This window comes from Schistocerca piceifrons, chromosome 4 (assembly GCF_021461385.2).
Source record: "Schistocerca piceifrons isolate TAMUIC-IGC-003096 chromosome 4, iqSchPice1.1, whole genome shotgun sequence".
Lineage (NCBI taxonomy): Eukaryota > Metazoa > Arthropoda > Insecta > Orthoptera > Acrididae > Schistocerca > Schistocerca piceifrons.
Window position 1 is genome coordinate 603,407,131 of NC_060141.1, and position 12,778 is coordinate 603,419,908.

General features: G+C 37.7%; 1 non-coding gene across 1 annotated transcript; it reads left to right on the forward strand.

Moving 5' to 3' along the window:
* The first annotated feature begins 5,732 nt into the window (after positions 1-5,732).
* Positions 5,733-5,806, forward strand: Trnat-ugu. The gene has a single exon. It is a non-coding gene; the product is annotated as a tRNA-Thr (tRNA).
* Positions 5,807-12,778: the final 6,972 nt, after the last annotated feature.

A 12,778-nucleotide genomic window follows, 5' to 3' on the forward strand; every position in this document is an offset into this window, starting at 1 on the left:
TGTGTTCTACGAATCGCCAACTGTGTTTTTTAACTTTATGTGGACTTTTTTAATTGTCCCCCCATGAATGTCTCCATGTCAGTGCATTTTTACCTCCATTATCTCCCCTTACTCTGTTTTATGTCCCCATTTTTTATCACCTTATATGTAAGGCGGATAATGCCGCTGACAGCCCTACCTGCCCATATGGGGCAGGGAATGAAATCACGATAAAGAAAAACAAAAAAAACAAAAAAAAAGCAGCCCCGGCAGTCAGTGAACTTCTGACGACGATGGCGGAGATGGTCATTGAAAGCTCCAGGATTTTATTCGAATTGACGCGTCTTGTAAACCGAGAACGTTTTATTCAAGAGCTGTATTTACCTGAACAGGCAGACGTGAGGGCAGTTGACGTTACTGCACGTACGAATATTATAAAATTTGCGCTGCACCAAATTACAATCTATTTAATTTCTTTCTTCATCAGTTTAAGTTCACATTTCATTTTAATGACCAACTTGATTCCATGACGTAGGCAGCCATTTTGCTTTACATACTTCACTTTGTTTAAAATTTCGTATTTAATTTAGTTCTGCTAATAAAGTCACAAATTAAACAGTTGTATAGCAATTTATTGTGTTTTTTCCTGATTCTTTTTATATGAACATATTTTACTGATTTTTATAAGTAATCGTTAATAAGTTAAGTATCTAAAGCTGTTTTTAATTTTTGAAAAGTACTGTTGAACTAAATAGTTGCGCAAAATTTAGTTGCTTCTTTATTTCTGTAACAACCTTTTCCTTTTTTTTCAATTTCTAAACAGGTTTCAGTTTTTTCTGTTTCTAGAACAGCCTTTCTACTTTCTTTCAGTGAGGTAGTTTAACAACAAATATATGCATACAACTGCACAACGACACAAAGTCAGGATGGCATGCATGCGCTCTTCTACAGATCTGCAGACTAGCAAACGAATATGAGTAATAAAAAAGGGTGTGTGATAGGGCAGTTTTTGGCGCTGGGTAATGAATGTATACGACAGATAAATTAGAAAATTATGTCACAAGCAGAAGGAGATATTGTACAATATCTGACTGTCGATAATATAATGTGGACTGAACAAATCACCTCATACCGTGTAGAGTCCCTGTAGAGTTTCTTTAATTCTTTGGGATTGTCAGGGGTGCTTTCTCATAAACTGCAGTTAAAGGTACTACGTTATGGGATTTATATGTGAGCATAGTCTTAGGAATGTGAGTTCTGAGAAAACGTACGAAAAACTTTCCTTGCATAAAGTTCCGAATGATGTTCCGAAAGGGTGAGTAAATAAACTAACAGATAGACGAAAAGAAACGCCGAACATGAGAGAAGTCTATTGAATAGAACCGGTTGCTGTGAAGATGCGAATTGTTCAGAGGGGAAGAATTCACCAATATTGTTTTCAATCAGTTGCTTGATCAGTCTATCGAGTAATACTTATGGGTGAAAAACGAGGGAAATTCAGCGAACTTACAGTTACATGACATGGAGTTGCTTGTCCGTAGCTAGTAAGGATTAATTAAGTGTAACCCTGTTATGAAAATAACTAAATATTTGGTCAGATAATGCAAATTCACTTTTTATCGCTATGAAATCGCTGTTGCCAATCCAATGAATACGTACCCTTCAAATAAATGTGTCACATTTTTCGATCTTTGAACCATTGTCTTTTCTGTCGTTCTTCCTGGGACGAATACAACAGCGCCCTACTCCAGTAGTATTCTCTGTTGCAGTGTTTAATTTGGGTGTAACTTTAGGTTCTTTTCGCAAAATATCACTTCATCAACGACTATCGCACCTTCTTCGTCATGATCATCATCTCTGCACTCATCTTCGTCTATTTCATTTCGACGACATTCGTACCGCCCTTCATCGACACTTCTGTCTTCTCAGAAAAATATCTGGAGATCTATTCTTTCCTACCTTTTTTCACAGCCATTTTCAGTAACTCTGATGTATAAGATGAAAAGGCTCTATTATTCTCATCTTGGACCTGTATAATTTTTACTAGGCCTACTACTGCTATTTTTTTTTGCTTCGAATAGGCTATCTGAAGACCAGGTTTCAATTTCAATTCTCCACTTCTTGTTTTTTCTTTTCTTCCACTATGCTTTCATCTGTTCGCTACGTTTCTTCTTTCTATCTTGATACCATTTTGAACCAGTCTTTTTAGCTATCCTGCCTTGAAATCCTTTCATTTTCAATACTTTTTCCCGAAAAGCTTCTCTGTTGTTTATGTCTTCTATTTTTATATCGTTTCTTTCAAAATCCTTTTTTACTTCGTTGACGTAGCTTGTCGTGAACTTCTTACCCCACAAATATTTGCAAATCTTATTACTTGATCTACTGTCTCGCATTCGAAATTGGGGATAGGCCGTCACTTTGAGGTACATTTGCTTTTATTTCGAAAGTCTGTGAGATTTCTACAATAAATTTTACTCTACAGACTTATCTGTAAGTGAGTGTTTCACGGATTAGGTCTGCCAGTTTAAACTTTACACCAAATCATCGAATTATTTTATCTATTCTTTCTCTGTCAACAGAATCAAAAGATCTTTTGGAATCCACAATCCTGCTGTTAGTATTATTATTATTATTAAAATACCAGTACAGTTTCGCATCGCTATAAGAACTTTACAAAAACTGAAATGTGGAAAGAAAAACTTAAAGTAACACTATCCTGGGATAGGTGGTGGCCCAACAATGCTGCTAGTGAAAAACACAGCCACTCCAAAAAAGTTTGCACCTGTTACAGGGGCTTAACTGCGCTCGGTCTTGAGGGTCACGGCGCTAGTATCCACTGTCAGTAGCCCCTGTCCTCTATGCCTGCTGCATGTCCACCCCATTGCCAACTCAGCTGAACAAAACGTCCCCACACATTGTTCCTTACAACAGTTGCACGTTTAGATCGAAAAATTTGTATGCATTCTCAACTCTTTTGAAACACAGGACTACTTTCTGCTTATCCTCTTAACCACTATATCATCTTTAAGGACTAGATTCAAACTGTGTGTCGATTCTTTTTTATACACCACTGTTTACCCCACTCCTGATGAATGCTCCGTCACAGACTTGGCAAAAAAAAACTTTTGCTCGTCTTATCCATTTCGTTCTACATATTCAATTAAATGCTGTTCGAGATTGATTTTGACCTGGGTGAAGAAGGTGAGTGATTCTCATTTCTTATCCGCTGAGTGATTTCAAAAGCAGTGGTGCCAGCTGAGTTTGTCAATAGATCGGATTTCACAAGGCATGGCCTGCACTCTTCGATAGGTGTAAGAATAAGAGGTCAGCAAAGCTTATGGGTGACAGTGTAGTGCGGGGGAGGGGGGGGGGGGGGTAATTACTCATGGAAAAACTCCTGTAGCAGTTGTTCTTACAACTGCATCTTCTTTGGACTGAAGTCAGGTGATACATATTCCTGCTTAAGGGAAGTCTCCCTAATAAAAGATCCACCTTCAGAAATGTCGAATACCTCAGTAATGAAGGAATTAGCATATTTAATCAAATATAAGAGGTATTAGAAATAAAGTTATTGAACTGTTTAATAGATGTGGACTCTGACATTATTGGTATACAGTGCACCACTTAAATAATGTGACGTTTCAGAGGCTCCCTTTTCCACGATACAGATTAGCCCGCTATTTTTCAAGAAGCTCGTCAAGGAGTAGAGGAGTGGGCAAGTATGTATGAGTCTATTGGCGTATCAAAGCACTGCAATAAATAGGTCTTTCGTTGTTGTTCAGGAGCAGGTGAATTTAGTGAAACTAAAGAATTAATTAGAGTTCTTTTAGGTCCCCTAATTGTCATTTCAGGACATTTTTGTCCAGTCTAGAGAAAGTTCTGGATTCAGTTTATAAAGAGTAACAAAAATAAGTTGTAAGTGGTGACTTCAATATTAATTTTATAGGTGACTACTCAAGTAAAAGAATGTTGGAAGATCTAAGGTCGTATCGTCTGGTGCAAACTGTAATCTTTCCAACCAGAGCAAAGGAAAACAGTAACACAATCACTGACAACAGTACTGTTCGATTTTCATTACTAGAGGGGCATTCCGTTAGTAAGACGGTGCACAAATTTCAAGGCTAAAAGAAATTTTTGAGCACATATACAGACACGCCATGTTAAGTATAAACGCAATCTACAGTGACGGGAAAACATCGCAACACCAAAAAGTTTAGGGTCAGAGTAATGCACGCTACGGGACCTCTGGCTCGGACCTGTCCTTGAAGTAACCGATTTATTGCATCACAACAGCGGTGTATGAACGGCCGTTATCCTGTTGGAAAACATCCCCTATAATGTTGTTCATGAATAGGAACACAACACGTACATTCTGCAGTTAGCGTGCATGGGATAACCAAGAGAGTGCTCTTGCTGTCATACGAAACTACCCTGCAGACCCTGAGCCCAGATGTAGGTCCAGTGCGTCCAGCACGCAGACATGTTGGTTTCATGTCCTCAACTGGCCTCCTCCTAACCAACACACGGCCATCACTGACCCCGAGGCAGAACCGGCTTTCATCAGAAAATACCTCCATTCCGTCCTCCAATGAGCTCTCGCTTGATACCATTGAAGTCGCAAATGGCGAAAGTTTGGGATCAGTGGAATGCACGTTACAGCGCATCTGGTTCGGAGCTGGCCTTGAAATAACCGATTTGTAACAGTTCGTTGTGCCACTGTGGTGCCAACTGCTGCTCAAATTGCCGCTGCAGATGCAGCGTGATGCCCAGGGTTATACGCCGAACACGACGGTCTTCCCTGTCGGTGGCTCCATGCGCCAGGGAGGTGGTACATTTTCGTGACCGCCGCTGCCAGCATTATCACAGAGGCAACATCCAGCTTCTCGTAGCACTATTACACGACCTCACTCAAACTCACTGAGGTTTTGATAATGTCGTCCTTGTTGTCTTAAAAGCATTCTTGACTAACATCGTCTCACCACGTTCAATCTCAAAGGTAACTAACGCTCACGACCGTTACAGCGTGTGTTTAAAGCAAACGTGATAGCGTCGTCCTAGTGGCGCTACAAGTGAGGTGAAATGTTGAATAGACATCGTTTTCAGGTTTAGAAACACGTCTACCAATCTTTACTTTATACTTATATGGATATGGTGTCTGTTCTTTCGGACATGTCCTGCAGCCGTCTAGAACGAAATTAGAATTACATTAATATCGTCAGCTGCGCAAGGGAGTTGATATAGGTCAACGGGAACAGGTGAAAATTTATGCCCCGACCGGGACTCGAACCCGGGATCTCCTGCTTACATCGCAGATGGTCTATCCAGCTGAGCCATCGAGGGCGCAGATGATAGTGCGACTGCAGGGACTATCTCGCGCACGCCTCCCACGAGACTCACATTCTCACCTTGTATGTCCACACACTACATTCGTAGTGTCCCTCCCCAACAGACTCATTACTCGTGGAAGACATTCTTCCAAGTCCCGTAAGAGTTCGGGGAATATGTGTCCGCAAGAACAGACACCATATCCATATAAGTATATAGTTCTGGCGATACCGGCCATGACCTTCTTCTTCTGTGCGGATGCACACATATTAACCGAACTCTTACGGGACTTGGAAGAATGTCTTCCATGAGTAATGAGTATGTTGGAGTGGGACACTACGAATGTAGTGTGTGGACATCCAAGGTGAGAATGTGAGTCTTGCGGGAGGCGTGCGCGAGATAGTCCCTTTAGTCGCACTATCATCTGTGCCCTCGATGGCTCAGCTGGATAGAGCGTCTGCCATGTAAGCAGGAGATCCGGGTTCGAGTCCCGGTCGGCGCACACATTTTCGCCTGTCCCCGTTGATCTATATCAACGCCCGTTCGCAGCTGACGGTATTAGTATAATTGTAATCATTAGTTTACGTCGCACAACTCCTTTTCGGTGTACTCAGAAAAATTAAGCCCGTAGCAATCGAAACTTCTTTAATCTCATCTTTTAAACCTTGTCACAGAACAAGAGTAACATGATGTTTATAGTGCTGATAAAATGGACGATAAATGTCCTGCTTTCCTCAACACAATGATCACGCTCTTTGAGAATTGCTTTCGGTTAGAACGTTCAAAAAGGGTACTGGCACCAATAGGCAAACTTAGTAGCTGGTTAGTCGGTAAGTATATCATGTAGAACGAAGTGGGAATTATATAACGTTAGAAATAGTCACAATCGAGCTCCAATAGCCCATTACAGACAGTACTCCAAAGTACTTAAAGTAGATGTGGTATGAAAATAGAATAGATATTCTCAAGATAAGATTAAAAACCATATAGTCACCAGTGAAGGAAGTGTTGGTCAGGAGCACTAGAACGAGGACATAAAGTCTATACGCAGTAAAAATCTTTTTTTTTATTGATAAATCAGATATCTGTACAGTATTTGACAAGCACTTTCTCGACACAAGTGGTGAATTAAATAACAAACTTAGTTATACAGGGAACCACATAACTCTATTAGAAAATAGCTTTACAAGACTGCTATCTGAAATACACTTCCGTGATAATGACGAGGAGAAAAGTGAGTCACAATCACTGAAGACCACGTGATCTCATGGATATGATGGGGTATCTAACACACCACAAAGGCACTCTGCTGGATATGTTAGCCCAGTACTTTGCCATATTTGTAATTTTTCGCTTAGGAATGGTCAGTTTTCTGAAGGATTGCAGTACTCAGTAGTGAAATGGCTTTATAAAAAAGAAGGGAGATGGTACAAAATTTTTGACTTATTTCTGTGTCACCGGTGTTTGCTAAAGTTATTGAAAAGGCTGTGTATGTAAAGGTAAGTCATCACTGCAGTTCTCATAATTTTCTGTCAACATAGTTTGTTTTGAGAAAAGGTGTAATTGAAAATGCAATATTCTCTTTTCTCCGTGAGACACTGGACGGAATAAATAAAAAGTTCCGAACAGTAGATGTATTATTTGGTTTAACTAAGACGTTTGATTTGTTGATCATAAAGTATTACTGCAGAAGTTGGACCATTATGAAATCGAATAAGAATTGTATCTCACAACTGATTCCTCTTCAAGAACATACCGCTACAGGTCATTCTCCATAGCAATGGCAACGGCTACGACGTGGTGATAGGTGCACGGGTAAGTTGTGAGGGGGGGGGGGGGGGGGGGGAGGAACTGATCTTAAATCACAATAAGATTCAGTGTCCGTAATTTCTAACACACAATTAAACTAAAATGCCATTTTGATTACACGGAGTGGGCATCTGACTAGTGAATCTGAACAACCCAAATTCCTCGGTGTTGAGGTAGATAGTAAGCTATCATGGAAAAACCATGTTCATGACCTCCTTCAGAAACGTAATGCTGCTGTAACTGCCGTCAGAACAATACCTGAAGAAGGTGACAGCACAATACCGAAATTAGTTTACTATCCTGATTTACATTCGCCTATCACATACGGTATTAAGGTTTTGGGGTAACTCTATCCATTACCAAAAGTTATTTTTGGCTCAGAGAAGGGTAGTTCCAGCAATATATGGTGTAAGTTCGCGAGCATCTTGTCTTCCCCTGTTCAGGAGTATGGGAATTCTGACATGGGTCTCTTAAAATATATTTTGTTTAATGTCGTTTGTTGTTAACAGTATAAGCTTATTCTGAAGAATTAGCAGCTTTCCCACAGTTAGTACTAGGCGGAAATCCAAACTGCGTTTGAGTAGCATTTCCTTGACTCTTGTGCAGAAAGGCGTGCAGTATTGCGCTGCATTCATTTTCAATAAGTTACCATAAGAATTAAAACATCTTAACACTAACCCACGCACTTTCAACTCTAAACTGAAGAATTTTCTCAACTTCTGGAAAGTTCTAGGACAAAAATTTAAAAAAAAATTATACGTTACATTGTTGATTACTTTAGTTTTTACTCATCATCTTGTCATATAAATGCGTTTCGTGTAAATTTTGTCTGAACTGTGTAACCTCCCCACCGGAATTTTAAAAGACAAAAAAATAATAAATGGGAGCCAAGCGTAACCTCCCTAGCAATTAAATTTAATGACAATAAGAATGAGAATCGCAATCTGACTCAAGGTGTAAGCTCTCACGAAAATAATGAAAAACAATTCAATGCTAATGAGACTTCAGTGACAATGTAAACTCAATTAAACCGAAATATCGGTCTTTGGCCCTGTGCAAAAAAAGTCAGAATTAATTTCTTACCTCATTGGAACTGCATGTCAAATTTCTACTCTCATTGTTGGCCACAGCTTGGAGGAAATGCATTTCAAGTATTATTTTTTATTTTTTATTAAATTTAACTGAAATCATTCGTTCAATTAAATAGTTCTTTTGTTAAAAAAATTGCTTTGAAATCAAAATTATTATTGGGGCAGTTGTTGAAAATTAATTACAATGAATAAACTTTACATTATCTGATGTGCGCAATGCAGCTTGGTTACCTTCATTAACAATATACCTCATTCAGCATCTTGACCAGAGACCCATGTCGACGCCTGCGACTGCGTCCCGCTCGCGACCGTACTCGACTGTATAAGACCGCGAAGACTGCACTGGCCTACTGCTACCGACAGATTACTGCTCGCAACCCTCGCGCGGTCAAGCGCAGACTAGGAACGACAAAAAGCTCTCTGGTCAGAGACTCTGCAATGCCTCGCCATCGCCGCCACACAACATACGTTTTTCATAACCCTCCACTGGGGGGGCAAAAATTTGGCAGCGATGGTGAGTCATTTTGACTTGCCATCGCAAGAAATTTTTTTTTAAACTAATTAACTTTACAGTTACAGCGTATATACAGATATAGTACATGAATTAAATGTGGTGCACATGCACCGAGTACAAAACATTAGACAATGACAAAAAATGTATACAATGAGTACAGAGCGTATCAGCAAATCAGAAAAATGTATATATAATATAAAAGACAAGAGTGCACATATACTGTACTTTAGAACAAATCGAAAAAATGTCTTTAGCATTTCCACAACAAATAAACATAATGGCAAAAAAATCATGCCGACAAGTGACACAAGTGCACATGCACTGCAGTTCAGAACATATCAGCAAATGAGGAAATGTATATACAATAAGTAACAAATGAGATAAGTGCATACGCACGGAAGTACATATCAGGAAATCACAAAATGTATACAGAATGAGTACAAATCATATTGAAAAATGAGAAAAGTGCACAGGCACTGAAGTTCAGTAGAAAGCATATTAACACATGACATAAGTGCACATGTACTGTAGTTTAGAACATATCATCAAATCAAAAAAAATGTATAGGTCATGAATATAAATGATGTTAGCAAAAAATGATCTTCACTATGTGACAAGAATTAGGATAGGAAAGGGAAGGATTGCATCCTGGTTGTAGCACTTTAGGTTGCATGCAGCTGCTCTGAAAGTCCATATCTTTCCACAGAAGTACAACACCAAGTGACACAATTTGAAGATCTTTTTCCATTAGTATTTATCAGCGTAGCCAAGACACTGAAATGTCGTAGTAATCTTCCATGTTATCGTTTTGGCAGTACATCAGGTACACCAAACAGTGAGACCATAATAACGTCTCTATCGCTCACGGTGATGGACAGCATGTCGTGTCAACACCACGCTCTTACAAGGCACACCAACGTAGAATTAGTGCAAAAACCAAATATAGTGCTCCATGATCAGGAGGATGTACAGGACAAATGGATATTACAGTAATACCAGGTAGTTAGGTCAGAAGGTGAAGGACATTACGTCTCATACTAGTCTTCATTAGGAATTACATTAGTAGTTTGCGGCATTCATAGCCTAGTTATTGAACATTTCTGTAAGATGTATTTAGTATTACAGAATAATGTTCATAAAATTAAATTATTGGCGTCATGGGTAATCGTATTACAATAAACAGCGGCAGTCTTTGGCCAGTTACAAAGCATATTGAGTATGACAGAATAATGTTCATCAGAAGTCTTCATTGAAAAAAAAAAGAGTCAATTATTGGCCTAGCATTAACATAATACATTGAGTTATACAAATTATTGGCACTCATTGGCCAGGTACCAAAACATGAAAAGTCATCACTGAAAACAGGAGCTAATTAATGACATAATTAACAACATAATTCATTTAGTGACATTAATTATTGGCACTCAGTGGCCAGTTATAGAACATGAAAAGTCATAATTGAAAACAGGAGCTAATTAATGGCATAATTAATAACATAATTCATTTAATGGCATTAATTATTGGCACTCAGTGGCCAGTTATAGAACATGAAAAGTCATAATTGAAAACAGGAGCAAATTAATGGCATAATTAATAACATAATTCATTTAGTGACATTAGTTATTGGCACTCAGTGGCCAGTTATAGAACATGAAAAATCATCATTGAAAACAGGAGCTAATTAATGGCATAATTAATAACATAATTCATTTAGTGACATTAATTATTGGCACTCAGTGGCCAGTTATAGAACATGAAAAATCGTCATTGAAAACAGGAGCTAATTAATGGCATAATTAATAACATAATTCATTTAGTGACAATTATTGGCACTCAGTGGCCAGTTATAGAACATGAAAAATCATCATTGAGAACAGGAGCTAATTAATGGCATAATTAATAACATAATTCATTTAGTGACATTAATTATTGGCACTCAGTGGCCAGCAAGTATTGAATAGTATAAAACATTGTTCATCATCCAGTATTATTCAGATCATTAAGAAGTCATTATTAAAAATCAGTTAATTACAGTCATAGCATTAATAGTCATGGGCATTATAAGTAGTTTCATTACAATAAACAGTGGCAGTTATTAGCCAGTTACAAAGCATTATTTTATATATATTTTTTGTATCATTAAGAAGTCATTACTGAAGTGACATACTATTCAGAGCTGATCAGTATTACTCAGAACTCTCTTAAACTGGTATCATTATTTGCGACTGGTAATACATTTTTTGTTAGCAATGCATTGCTTAGGGTAATTATAGGGGGAAAGCAAGAAGAAAAAATTTGTTTCTGGTTTGTTGGTATAAATCAAAATGTGTAACATCATCTGTCATAAGTCAGCTGTGGCAAGATTATGAAACAAGTAGAGTATACGTAATCACCTTCATAGATTTAATTAACAACTGCTTACAGCACATTAATCTCATAAATAATTTCTCCTGCAAAAAATGTATAAAAATGGATTATTAAACTGAAAAGAGAAATGCATTTTATGCTGAAAAGTAGTGAACTTCGAATTAACAGGTAGTGAAATGTGTATAAAAAATGTGTTCCATAGCTGTCCTTTCCAAAACCTTCAGTCATTATACTATGCAATATAACACCTGCTGTCAAAACGAACTGCAACAAATACTTAAATAACTACATAGCATAAATATAACTTCAACATTATCCTCATCTGCAAAGAAAACTTCATTATCCATATCATCATAACTCCATTATCATCATCACCTGTAAAGAAAAACTTCATTATTCATAGTAGCATATTCTTCATCATTATTCATCAGTATTCATTATCATCTGCAAAAAATCACTTCATTACTCATTATACAACTATTCCTTATCTCTAGCATATTTCATCACTAAAACTAAGATGTGTAGTTCTGTCTGACAGCCTGTATCAATCACCTTGTATTCTGAAAGAAAAATTAGTTAAGACTGCTATTCTACGATGTGTATAGTATATTCTTGTTAATGCTTGTTAATCCTGATCCATTTACTCTTCCTCATAAAGTTATTGCATCTTCTTTCGATCATTCCGTAGGTGAAGTTCCCATTTCTGTTTAATTTATTTCCTTTACACATTATTTCTTTCTCAAAATGATGAACAGAGATTAATATCGTGCATTTACATCATATACTCACTAAATAATGACTGGTTTAAGGTAACATAATTAAGCATACAGCATAACATGACAGAAAACGTAATATGTCAAAGACATTGACAGTGTTCAAATGCAAAAATGTACACAGAATATCACAATGCAGCAGTAAAAAATGTAAAACAGTCACAATCTTGAGATGTCATAAGGCAAAAAATGTTCAAGTCGACTGGTGTTTGCTATGTCTTCACCATTTCATAATGCATACGAACAAAACATGAAATAGAGGCGATAATTAAAGCCTTTAATGGAGAAAAAATGTAATGAAATTAACATGTCATTAGATAACATTGCATAATTAGTCATAAAATACGTAAGTGTCTCTGAAAAGAATGTGCACAGTCTGATATATAACGACAAGAAAAGCGACCTGCTAACCTTACCTTGCCGGGCACTTGCCAAGAAAAAATACGATAATCATCAGTAATTAGTCATGTAAATATAATTGCATAAGTGGTCATAAAGATTAGTAAATGGCATCATAGCATGTTTCATCATAAAGTGGTTTCATTCAATAAACGGTTTAATGTTTGAGATATGGTGATTGCCTTTGGATTTTCTGGTTCTCAAAGTTTCGACGTGTACAACATTGGGGTGAGGAATGCTGCGAATCCGATATGGACCTGCGTATAGAAGTTCAAATTTACTGCACTTACCTTTTAATTTGCTGGATAAATAGTGTGTTCGTACTAATATCTTCTGTCTAATGTGAAAGTCTCGGCGCGTACATACCTGTTTTTGTTGTCTTCTCCGGCGCTCTGCGGTACGTTTGATGTTGTTCAGCGCAATGTCAATTATTTCGTGGTGTCTTAGTCGACGACAGGTAGGGAAGTTTACTAATTCTGTGATTTTGTTACGTGGTTCAACATTTTTCAGTATAACAGACG